The 11,687-nt window shown below is 37.9% G+C and overlaps 1 long non-coding RNA gene across 1 annotated transcript; it reads left to right on the top strand.

Moving 5' to 3' along the window:
* Window positions 1-8,699: 8,699 nt before the first annotated feature.
* On the top strand, window positions 8,700-10,776 carry LOC134477666 (uncharacterized). The gene is made up of 2 exons (XR_010049771.1): window positions 8,700-9,182; window positions 9,794-10,776. It is a non-coding gene; the product is annotated as an uncharacterized LOC134477666 (long non-coding RNA).
* Window positions 10,777-11,687: the final 911 nt, after the last annotated feature.

Genomic DNA, 11,687 nt, shown 5'->3' with positions numbered 1-11,687 from the left:
TAGCTTGCTTTTTCTAATCTAAATATGAGTTTGTATGACTATAGAATACAGTGCTCCCCATTTTTATGTGGAAGGAAATAAGACTTTTTGAGAAAGATTTTTCCCACGTGATAGATTTATTTCTAAGACATGCTCTTTTATCTGCAAAGAATTATTTCTTACTATCTTGGGAATTCAATTACCTTTTCCATTTTCTACTTAAGTCCTTTATTATTCTTTATTATCACATCACACTTTAAGTCCTGCATTGGATTTTAAGTGTGTTTTATTGCTGTTTGAGCTAGAAACAGCCATTGAGAGTCTCCCGCTACAAACGTCTCTGAGTTCAGACTTCCTCCCAAATAGCTCCTGAGCGAGAAAATTCAGAGAAACTTCCTTCTTCAAATTCTGTTCCAATATTGAAAGAATATTAATATTTGATTCCTTAATAGTTCAAAACTAAAATGACGACTATTATTTAAAAGCGGAAGAAAAAATATCCCAGAAAGCAAGTAGTTTTTTCCTATAAGTGATAATATTATAATGGATAAACATATTCATCAAAATCAAGCGAGAAAACATAAATTAGAATAGTATCCCACTTTTTTTCTTGCAAAATACATTGAAATTCTTTGTACTTTTATTTAGTCACTTTAGAGTTACTACTTTGCCTAGATTACTGATGGCAAGGAAAAAACATTAGATTCTGCCTTCTTTGCTGTTATACATTATTATCTTTGCTCAAATTGATGAAGAATGGTGAACTGTTTCATAGTTTTTTATTTGTGTTGAATGCATTTTTAAACATGCTAGACACAATGCATTGCATAGCTTCACTTTTCTGGAAAAGTAAATCTATTAGGAATTGTTTTTCAGGTCTTCAATAAATGTTTCTTTAAATTTCAAATATCGATATCTCCAAGGAAGACTGTTTAATGCAATGTTTCTCCTGTGACTAATTAGATATATACTAAGAAATAAGATGATAAAAGTAACTTCTAAGCAAAACAGTCATATATTTAGACCTTGAAATTCTTTGCTGCACATAATAAACTGTAATCCCTCATTAGCCTGATAACTTTAATGGATTAGCATTTAGGGACAGTGCAAACCCAATGGTAAGAGTCATGGTGGCTTCATCTTCAGAGGTCAGTTCTGTCTACTGCTGGTTTGAGTATGACAGAAGTGAAGATTTTACATGTCTTTGTCTTTCCTTCCTCCCCTATGAGGCAAAAATTGATGTGGATTTAATTGATTTTCTTTTTTATATATTTTTCTGTTTTAATGATTTAAAAACCCAGAAAAATCAAGAAGCAAATAATTGAAATGCAACAAAAAAGCAAAAATGACAACAACAAACAATGGTGATATAGGATTTCAAAACAAGATGATGGGAATTTAACAATGATTGTTATATTGCATGTTGTTATTCTCAAAGTAATTGCTCACGCTATCAGATACAGGCATGCAAGACTGATCAAACAATATAATTGTTCTTTGAGTAATTTCTTTCCCTAAAATACCTATTGTAACTTTTGGATCTTATTTACTCTTTCAGTTTCTTTCACTAGTGACACAATATGGTGTTTACAAAGCAAATCTGATTTATTTCCTTATGAGTATGATTTCTAGGCACATCCATTTACCTACCAAAGCCTTGAGTTTATTGTTCTTTATGGCTGAGTAGTATTCCATTGTATAAAAATACCACATTTAAAAAAACTTATCCCTTAGTTGATGGGCATTTGGGTTGTTTCAAAGATCTAGCTATTACAAACTGTGCAACTATAAATATGGGTGCATGTATATCACTGTAGTATGATGTGTTCAGTTCTTCAGGCAAAATATCTAGAAGGGGAATAGCTGAATAGAATGGAACATCTAATCTTAGGTTTTTGAAGAATCTCCATACTGATTTTCACAGTGGTTGTATCTGTCTACACCCCAATCAACAATGGAGAGGTGTTTCTTTTTCCCCACAGCCTTGCCAACATTTGTTGTTGGTAATTTTTTTTTTTTTAATGTTAGCCATTCTTTTTGGAGTGAGATGGAATCTCAGTGTTGTTTTTATTTGCATTTCTTGAATGATCAGTGTTGTTGATAATTTTTTCATGTATATTTGTTTTCTGTTTGTATTTCTTCATCTAAGGAATGTATATTCATCTCAGATGCCCATTTTGGGTTAGGTCTTTAAATTTGGGAGCCTGATTTTTTTTTCAGCTTTGTGTATTCTAGATGAAAGTCCTTTGTCTGAAGGATATTTGGCAAAAATATTTTTCCAATCTTTGGGTTTTATTTTTACTATGTTTGTGATTTATTTTGATGTGCAAAAACTTTTTAATAAGATGAGATCCCAGTTGTTAATTTTTTGAAGTATTTCCCATGCAGTTTGATTTTTGTTCATGTACTCTTTACCTACCCCTATGTCCTCGAGATTTCTACCTATTTTGTCTTTGAGTAGGTTTAATGCTTCTGGGTTAACATTTAGATCTATGGTTCATTTTGACATTGGGCATGGGTCTACATCTTCAGCAGGTAGAAGGCCAGTTTTTCCAACATCACTAGTTAAGGAGGCTGTCTTTATTCCAGTAAACATGTTAGGCCCCTTTGTCAAAGACAAAGTGACTTCTGTTCTGTTCCACTGATCCTCAGGTTTGTTTTTCTTTGCCAGTACCATGCTGATTTTATTATAGAAGCTTCTTAGTATAATTTCAAGCCTGGGATTGTGATGCCTCCTACCTTGGTTTGCTGTCCTGGATTGCCTTTGCTATTTTAGTTCTCTTATGGTTCCATATGAATTTTAGGAATCTTTTCTCTAGATCTGTGAGGTATGCTAATGGTATTTTAATTGGAATTGCATTAAATCCATTTAACATTGTTGGGAGTATGGCCATTTTCATACGCTGTTTCTTCTATCCATAAGCAAGACATATCTTTCTATTTTCTAAATTCTTCTTCAACATTTTTTTCTGAGTAGCATAAGTTTCAATGTATAAACCGTTTGTAGTTTTTGTACAGGAATGCCACTGACTTTTGAGTATTGACTTTGTACACAGCTATGCTACTGAATTCACTTATTAAATCTAGAAGTGTGTGGCTGAAGTTTTTGGGGTCTTCTATGTAGAGTGGCATGTTATTTGCGAATAATGAAAATTTAACTTCCTTTCCTATATTTATACTTCATTTCTCTATCTTGTCTAATTGCCTTGGCTATTTTTTCCAGAATTATATTGAACAGGACTGGTGATAGAATCTTGTCTTGCTCCTGATGTTAGTGTGAAAGCTTTCAGTTTTTGTCCATTCAGTACAATGTTGGCTGTTGGTCTGTCCTAGACAGCTTTTATTAGATAGAGGTAAACGTCATCTATTCTGACTCTGTCTAGCAATGAATGATTGCTTGACTTTATCAAAACTTATTCTACACCTGTTGAGATGATCATACAATTTTTGCCTTTCTTTTTGTTAATGTGGTGTATATGTTTTTGATTTGTGTATGTTGAATCATCCCTGTACTACTGAGATGAATCCCGCTTGTTTGTGGTGTATACTTTTCTTGATGATTTGCTTCATTGTTTGCTAGTATTTTATTGATGATTTTTGCATCTATGTTCATTAGAGAAATTGGCCTATAATTTTCTTCTTTGGTTGGGTCATTCTTTGATTTGGTATCAGGGTAATATTTGACTACCAGAGTGAACTAGGGAGAACTGTAAACTACTCTCCTTTAAATTTCATTAAAGAGTTTGAGGAGTATTTGTATTTAATCTTCTTTAAATTTCTTGTAGAATTTAGCTGTGAATCCACTAGGATCTGGTCTTTTTATTGTTGGTAAGTTTTTAATTTCATTAACTAATACTGGTTTATTTAGACATTTTATATTTTCTCAACCCAGTTTTTGTAATTCATGTTTCTGGTAATCTGCCCATTACTTTTATGTTTTTGATCCTATGAGAGTAAAGCTTGTCAAAGCAGGTATTGATGATTTCTATGTTTCTACTGGTTCTGTGGTGATTTCATCCTTTTCAGTCCTTATTGAATGAATTTGAGTTTTTTCCTTTCCTTTGATAAGGTTGGTGAGGAGTTTATAAATTTTATTTGTTCTTTCAAAGAGCCAACTTTTCAATTCATTAATTCTTTGCATTGTTTTCTTAGTCTCAATTGCTTTAATTTCTGCTCTGATCTTTATAATTTCCTGTTCTTTGTGCTTTGGGCTTGACTTGCTCTTCTATTTTTAGAAGTTTGAAGTGCGATATTAGGTTATTTGTGCTCATTCTGTTTTCCTAATCTGAGGATTCAGCACTATAAATTTTCCTCTAAGGACTGCTTTCATTGTGTCCTGCAGATTCTGGTAATTTGTTTTGCGTGTTTATATATACTGTTTAATTTCTCCCTTAATTTCCTATGTGACCCACTGGTTGTTAGTAGGGTGCCATTTAATTTCCATTTGTTTATGGAGCTTTTTTTCTTTCTTTTGTTATTAATTTCTGCTTTTATTACACTATGTTCAGATAATATGGATGGGATAATTTCAATTCCTTTGCATTTACTTAATCATTTTCTATAGGATAGTATGTAGTCTGTTTTAGAGAAGGTCCCATGTGTAGCTGAGAAGACATCTACTAAATCCATTTGTTCATGTTTGATTCCGTTGTGTTATTTATTTGCTGATTTTTTTGTCTAGTTTTTCTGTCTCTTTATGGGGTGTTAAGTTCCTTCATCATAATTGTATTATTCCTTATTTATTTTTCATGTCTATTAATGTTTGTCTTACAAAGCTGGATGCACCCATATTTGATCCATATATATTTATGATTGTTCTACCTTTTTCTTGAATTTTCTTCCAGCAAGTATGTGGTGACTTTCTTTATCTCTTTTGATCACTCCTGGTTTGAAGTTCTCATTATCCGCCAACAGAATGGCTACCTGTGGTTTTTTCTGGGTTTCTATCAAATGAAGTATTGTTTTCCATCCTTTGACTTTCAGTCTATGAATTTCCTTTTGAATTAAATGCGTTCTTTATGCACTTTGTTGGATTTTGTTTCTTTATCCACTCTGTCAGTCTGTTTCTTTTGATTGGTGAATTGTGAATGGTGATAATGATTATGAATTGGCTTATTTTTTGTCATATTATCATTCTGCTGTTGCTTCTTTGTTTTTCCCTTCTGTTTATTTGCTTGTCCTTCTTGTTGGTTTCTTTCTGTTGCTGTTCTTGGAAATGTGGTTATTTTTACGTTTTCTAGAATGTCTTTCAGTATTTTTTGTATGTTTGGTTTTTGTGGTCATAAAGTTCTTCAGCTGATCTTTGTCGTGAAAGTATCTTACTTCTCCATTGATTTTGAAAGACAGTTTTGCAGGGTTCATCAATCTGTGTTGGAAGTTGTTCTCTTTTTTAAAAATTTTTATTTTTTTATTTAAAGGAAAAAAAAGACACAAAACAGTATAAGGGCACAAGGAAAGTTGTTTTATTTCAGGACTTGAAATACTTTACTCTATGCTCTTCTTGATGTAATGGTTTATGTTGAGAAGTCTAACATGATTCTGATAGGCTTTCCTTTATATGTGATCTATTTATTTTCCCTAGCAACTTTTAATATTCTGTTCTTACATTGAGTTTTTCAGATTTTGATTATTATATGTCAAGGTGTAGATTTATTTTGGTTATGTCTAGTTGGAGTTTTATATGGCTTGCTTCTCTGTCTGTCAGATTCTTTTCCCATGTTTGGAAATATTGTGCTATTAGTTCTGAAAATAGTTTTTTTTGTGTGTGTCATTGGTGTTGTCTCTTTTTATCTTTGAATCTATCAGTATTATATTGTTTCTCTTTGCATCATCTTGCAGCTGTTGGATTGTTATTTCCTGATTCCTTGTTATTTTTAAGAGATCTTTCCTTCTACGATCTCTAGCTGCAGTCTTGTCTTTGAGATCTGAGAGTGTTTTCAATTTCATGTATGCAGTTTTGCCAGCTTTCATTGGAATTTTTGATTACCTAGGTGTTTCATTTAATTTGTTTCATGTATTCTAATTGTTTCCTGTATTGTTCATTGAAGGTTTCCATCACCTCCCTATGCTCCTCTATTATTTTTTTTTATCTATGTCTTCTTTGGATACACTCACCAATTCTTTCATTATGTTTGCCATTTCTATTTTTACCTGAGAGATTATTTCTGATCTGATTTCCTTTTCAGCTTCCTGGAGTTGTTTTTTTTTACTTCAGTTGTTTCATTTCAGAAATTTTTGGTGTATGACTTTCATAGTCACTTATGTCAATGTCTCCTGTACTTGTTATGGATGGGCTAGAAGTTTGAGATTACATATTGTTGTTTCCTTTTGGTCTTTTTCTGTGCTCCTCTGAATTAGCTATATGTCAAGTCCTAACTGCTTCCTGTGCTGGTGGCCCATCCAACAGCAGCCCTCACTGAGGAATGCCAATGTCTGTGGGTCTCTGGGCCAAGACTCCCTGCCCTCTGAACCTACGTTTCAGAGATGGCTCTGGAGTGTGGGTAGGTCACTGGGTGCAGCATCCCAGTCCCTGTGATCCTTACCAATGTTTCCTGGGTGTTGGTACCTAACTGGATATAACTGCCCAGTCCCTGTAGACTATACGATAGGTTTCTTGTTTGGCCACAGATCAGTGGGCACAGACTCTTAGTCCCTGCAGGCCTTAGAGATCATTCCCAGGTGTGGGTGGGTCACTGGGCACAGACTTCCTATTCCCACAGGCCTCACTGAAGGCAAAAGTCTTCAATGACATACTGGCAAACACAACACAGCAAATCATCAAGATATATACCATCGCTGAGTAGGCTTTATCACAGGGAAACAGAGATGGTTCAACATATGCAAATCAATGAATGTAACACCTTGTGTTAGTAAATCCAAGGACAAAAATAATATCATCATCTCAATCATAATATGTTGTGTCAACTTGAGAAATTTAGTTTAATTGACTGACTCAGCAGGAATCCAGGGACCTCACTTTGCAAACATCCTCATCTTGTGCAAGAGGAGGGCAAGGAAGATTCAATGAGTGAGATCCTTGCCCTAGGCAGGGTAGCCTGTTTGCAGTATTAGGGAGGGAAAGAGACTTGCTTTTCCCCTTTCTTCTCTTTTGGACTCTTGCTCTTATTGATTTTGCTGTCTTTTACCACAATGAATAGCTGTCCCTCAGCCATGCCACCCTACCTTGGATTCAGCTGATTATGGACGGAAACTGAGCTCTTAAATTTTTACGTTTTAATTTGGGCATCAGGTATTTTGTTTCAGCAATGAGTAAAAAGTAACTAAGGATGAATAAGAAATCCTCATTGATTGGTCTTCTGCTAATTATTTCCTGAAAAGACAGTTGAAGTGATGAAGAGATTAGAAGAGAGGATCAAAAGACTACTAGGTAAATAGGTAAGTGTTAGGATGAAGACATGTCAGGCTCCTTAGAGACTTTGTTACTATGCATTTAACAGAAAAATTTACCTATTCTTTTTCTAATAAAGGTTTGAGGGTATAAGAATGGTGCATTGTAAGTCTTCTTTAAACCTCTTAACTTTATCAGGGAAAGTACTTTCTCTATTGGTAGATAGATATTAAAGAAAAATTCTAATATCAACTTGTCAGCAGTGTCCTGTTTGTAGGAAAAGGTAACCATAAAGGAAGCATGCAGAGTGTGATAGAATACATTTATACTCATGAGATTTGGGAGTTTAAAAAATTCCATTTGCCAATGAAGACATGACAAGAAAGAACTGACTTTGCCTTAGCTTTAAATTTTTATCAGAATTACTCTTCTGACAAATTCTCCAAGCTGAATTTACATATGTAACACAGTCTGAAATTTCATCACCGGTATTTGTGGAGCGTGTTTTAAAAATACTGTTGCTGCAGACTTTGTTGAGGTTATGAGGTTATGGTTGAGTTCCAGGTGACTGACCAAGGAGAGCAAAGAAGTCTTTTGAGTGCCTTCAGAAGCCCATCTGAGTGTACAAAATACCCAGTTTATTCCTACCTAGATTTGTCAGCCCCTCATTATCTGTAAAGGAAATGGACAAAGGGGAATTTCACAGACAGAACAGAGTTTTCTTACAAAGTAGCCATCTTAGCATCTTTGTATGCCAAGAGGTTTGCTTTAGCTTAAGGAGACTAGCTACAAATGTAAGCTATGATTTTGTGAATGACTAATTTCTGTTGTAAGGTTTTAAATAGGTTAGCCATTTGCATTCCACTTTTGAAAGGTATATTTGATGCTGTCAGAAATCCTCTATGCTTTCTCACTATACCAAAACTTTGTCCAACTAGCATAACATAAAATGTACCTGTGTAAATGTTATCTCTATTATCTTCTGCTAGGATGGTATTTTGCTGAAGCCAATGAGTTAAACTCTTTGACTTATAACCTTAGGTAATATTTGAACTCAGTTGTTTGTTTGAAAATCTGTAACAGTGTATTTTGCTTGAGCTTTCCTGTTTGTGTCTGTGGTATGCATGAATCATGCATGAAGAAGGTGACACCTGGGTATTTTAGAGAAGTTTTTGTGGGTGAGATTGTTTGAAACGAAAGTATGTATTGGGTGATAGTGGGGAAGTCATAAGATTTTCATATAGACAGGGAAAAATAACAGACAATGGAAGTTCAGATAGAGATTAATGTAATAGAAGGGAAGATGTTGAGTTTCATGGGACATGAGTGTAAAAGTGAAAAATGTGTTGTGTATCTTAGAAAGCAGTGTTGGGAGCCGTGGCACTGTCAAGTCATCAGACGCGGTGATTGCGAGGCCTGTGGGAAAGTACAAAAGCCTGGGCTAGATTACCCCTCTCATCGAGCCCGCCTGTGTGGCACCTGTTTCTTATCACCCCACTAAGTTCCCGCCTCACAGGGTAGTCTGCCTAGCTATTAATCCTATATATAGCCAGTGCCTCCACCCCCGAGAGAGAGAGACTGAAGCACGGAAGGAGCCGCGGGGAGCGGACCGGTAGAGGCTTCGGGGGAGACTGAAGCACGGAAGGAGCCGCGGAGAGCGGACCGGTAGAGGCTTCGGGGCAGACTGTATAAGGAGAGAATAAAGAAAAGCCTGACCACCGCCAGACCTTGTCGTGTGTCTTTCCTGCCGGCCGGGAGCGGACATCGACATTTGGGGGCCCGCACGGGGATTGATCAACCCCGAGACGCGGCGGTGGACTGCATTCTCCTACACAGTGCTGCAGCTGCAGGACAGGTGAGTAGAGGATAAGCCTGGGCCCTGGGTGGCGCGCACCTACAGGGTTTGTAGACTCCTCTCAACCTCACGCGTAAGTGGCGGGTTTCTTGGGCCTCACGCGGTGAGTATGAAACATAACACCAGAACTTAAGGTAATAAAAGAGTGTAAAACATAAACATAGAAGTAAAAATAACAGAAGATATATTAAAAATGAGAAACATGCCAAGTAAAGATACACAGCCTTGGTGTTGGTCCTTCGGAGACTCCTAAAGTCCAAGGACCTCAAGGTGGGGCGTAAGACTTTAGAAAATTTCCTTGCAGAGATTGACAGCTTTGCTCCCTGGTTTCTGCCTACAGGGCATGTAAACCTGCCCTCCTGGGAAAAGTTGGGCAGAGACCTTTCCCTAGCAGAGCGGGAGGGTAGAGCTTCAGTCTCTGCTCGTCCATTGTGGGAAATGATACACACGTGCCTAAAGAGTGAGGGTAGTTACGGGGGGAGCTCTCAAGAACTTGTAGAAGTACTCGAGGTGTTTGAACAGGCACAGTGAGGAAGCTCCCGAGAAGGGTCCGTCAAGGAGGGCAGAGATACAAAAGAGGAAGCCGAGGCGCGGTTTGTGTCTTTCCGCAGGAATCGGGACGAGAGCCAATGTGGGTCCCAGAGAGGTTGACGCGACAAGTCCCTCGACTGAAGATCAGGCCTGTTCCACCAGAGGCCAACCGCAGACCCAACAACAAGATGAGCCCTAAAAGAACTGCAGGACAATCCCTTTTTGGGGGCCTGGAACGGCTTGCTCCCCTATGTGCTACCCTTGTATACGCATGGCTCGCTCGCATGGCCTACGACCGCGTTTAAAAGTGACAGGCTTCCCACATTCTCCTCCCTAGACAACAACATGTAGCAGGGTGGGTGAGTCAATGACGGGTAAGAGCGTGCCTCCCCAGCACGACTCAACCTAAGCCAGGCCCTACCCCGTTCCGCTCGAAAGCCGCTGGATTGTTAGATAAATTTCTCTCCGAGGGGATTCGTGGAGAGAAATGAGTGCATGCCTATGTGCAACCAGGTTCCGTCCGGTTCATTCCTGGCCCTAGAAAAAAGGACGAGGGCCTGAGGGCCTTGGTGGACCCTGGGACGGCCGACCAGGGTCTACGCTAAGGGCCTACGGTGGGCCTCAGTTCGGGGCATAGGCCTCTGCACTCTATCCAGGACGGGCTGCGATGCGCGTAGCCATCATTTAAAATAAAATAGGGGGAGATGTTGGGAGCCGTGGCACTGTCAAGTCATCAGACGCGGTGATTGCGAGGCCTGTGGGAAAGTACAAAAGCCTGGGCTAGATTACCCCTCTCATCGAGCCCGCCTGTGTGGCACCTGTTTCTTATCACCCCACTAAGTTCCCGCCTCACAGGGTAGTCTGCCTAGCTATTAATCCTATATATAGCCAGTGCCTCCACCCCCGAGAGAGAGAGACTGAAGCACGGAAGGAGCCGCGGGGAGCGGACCGGTAGAGGCTTCGGGGGAGACTGAAGCACGGAAGGAGCCGCGGAGAGCGGACCGGTAGAGGCTTCGGGGCAGACTGTATAAGGAGAGAATAAAGAAAAGCCTGACCACCGCCAGACCTTGTCGTGTGTCTTTCCTGCCGGCCGGGAGCGGACATCGACAGAAAGCAGGACCTGAATTATGTTGGGGCTTGAGGAGACTGAGTAAATAATTCCGAACTAAGTTTTCAGTGGGTTCAACGAATTTGACAATATCAGTAACAAAAGCAAGTGGAAATGTTTGGTCATGCTGTACACAGTGAGGGTAAAATGTCCAGTAGCATTTTAAAAGAAATTTTAATGCAGTAAAGGTATAAATTAATACGGAAAATATTTTAAAATATTCTTCTTACTTATATAAAAATTTCACAATAAAATAAGTAGAGAATAATATTTCATACAATGTCTATTATAATCATAAAAGAATGGGCAAAATGTTAGAGTATAAGTCACAGATAAAAAAGATTCATATCAAGAATAAATAAGCAGATAAAAGCACAAAACTTTTACTTCAGTGAGCTAAGAGATTTTGGCTTCGTAGTAGTTTTGAATGAGGATACCTAGTGCACATCTTTCCCCTTTCTGAATGAAAAGGGAAAAACAATGTATAAGCAGAGAATCCAAGAATGTGTGGAGGTGATAGTAAGTTTTGGAGGCTTTGGAATGAGGCATCTCAAAAGACTGAAGATGGACGCTTCTGTCACAACCTAGAATGGTTAAGGCAACCATGGAAAACTTAGGAAGCCAGTTCCAGTAGTCATGGACTAGTTCTATTAATATTTGGAGACATATTTTGGTCTCAGGTTCAGGTAAATTGATGATGGTATTAATTTATTTAGTAAAAGTTTATGCCCTGCATGGGAGGTGTCACAGGCTACGTGAGATAATGTATGTGAGAGTCTTATGATTTTGTCTGTAGAGAAATAACATTTCTTATGGGGAAGAGCTTATAGAAAATATTTGTTGTACAAAAGCAAGCTGTCAGATGA

Source organism: Cavia porcellus, unplaced genomic scaffold (genome assembly GCF_034190915.1).
Source record: "Cavia porcellus strain 051 isolate PalLab524CR breed Dunkin Hartley unplaced genomic scaffold, mCavPor4.1 scaffold_9, whole genome shotgun sequence".
Taxonomy (NCBI): domain Eukaryota; kingdom Metazoa; phylum Chordata; class Mammalia; order Rodentia; family Caviidae; genus Cavia; species Cavia porcellus.
This window is presented reverse-complemented; position numbering and strand designations above follow the sequence as displayed.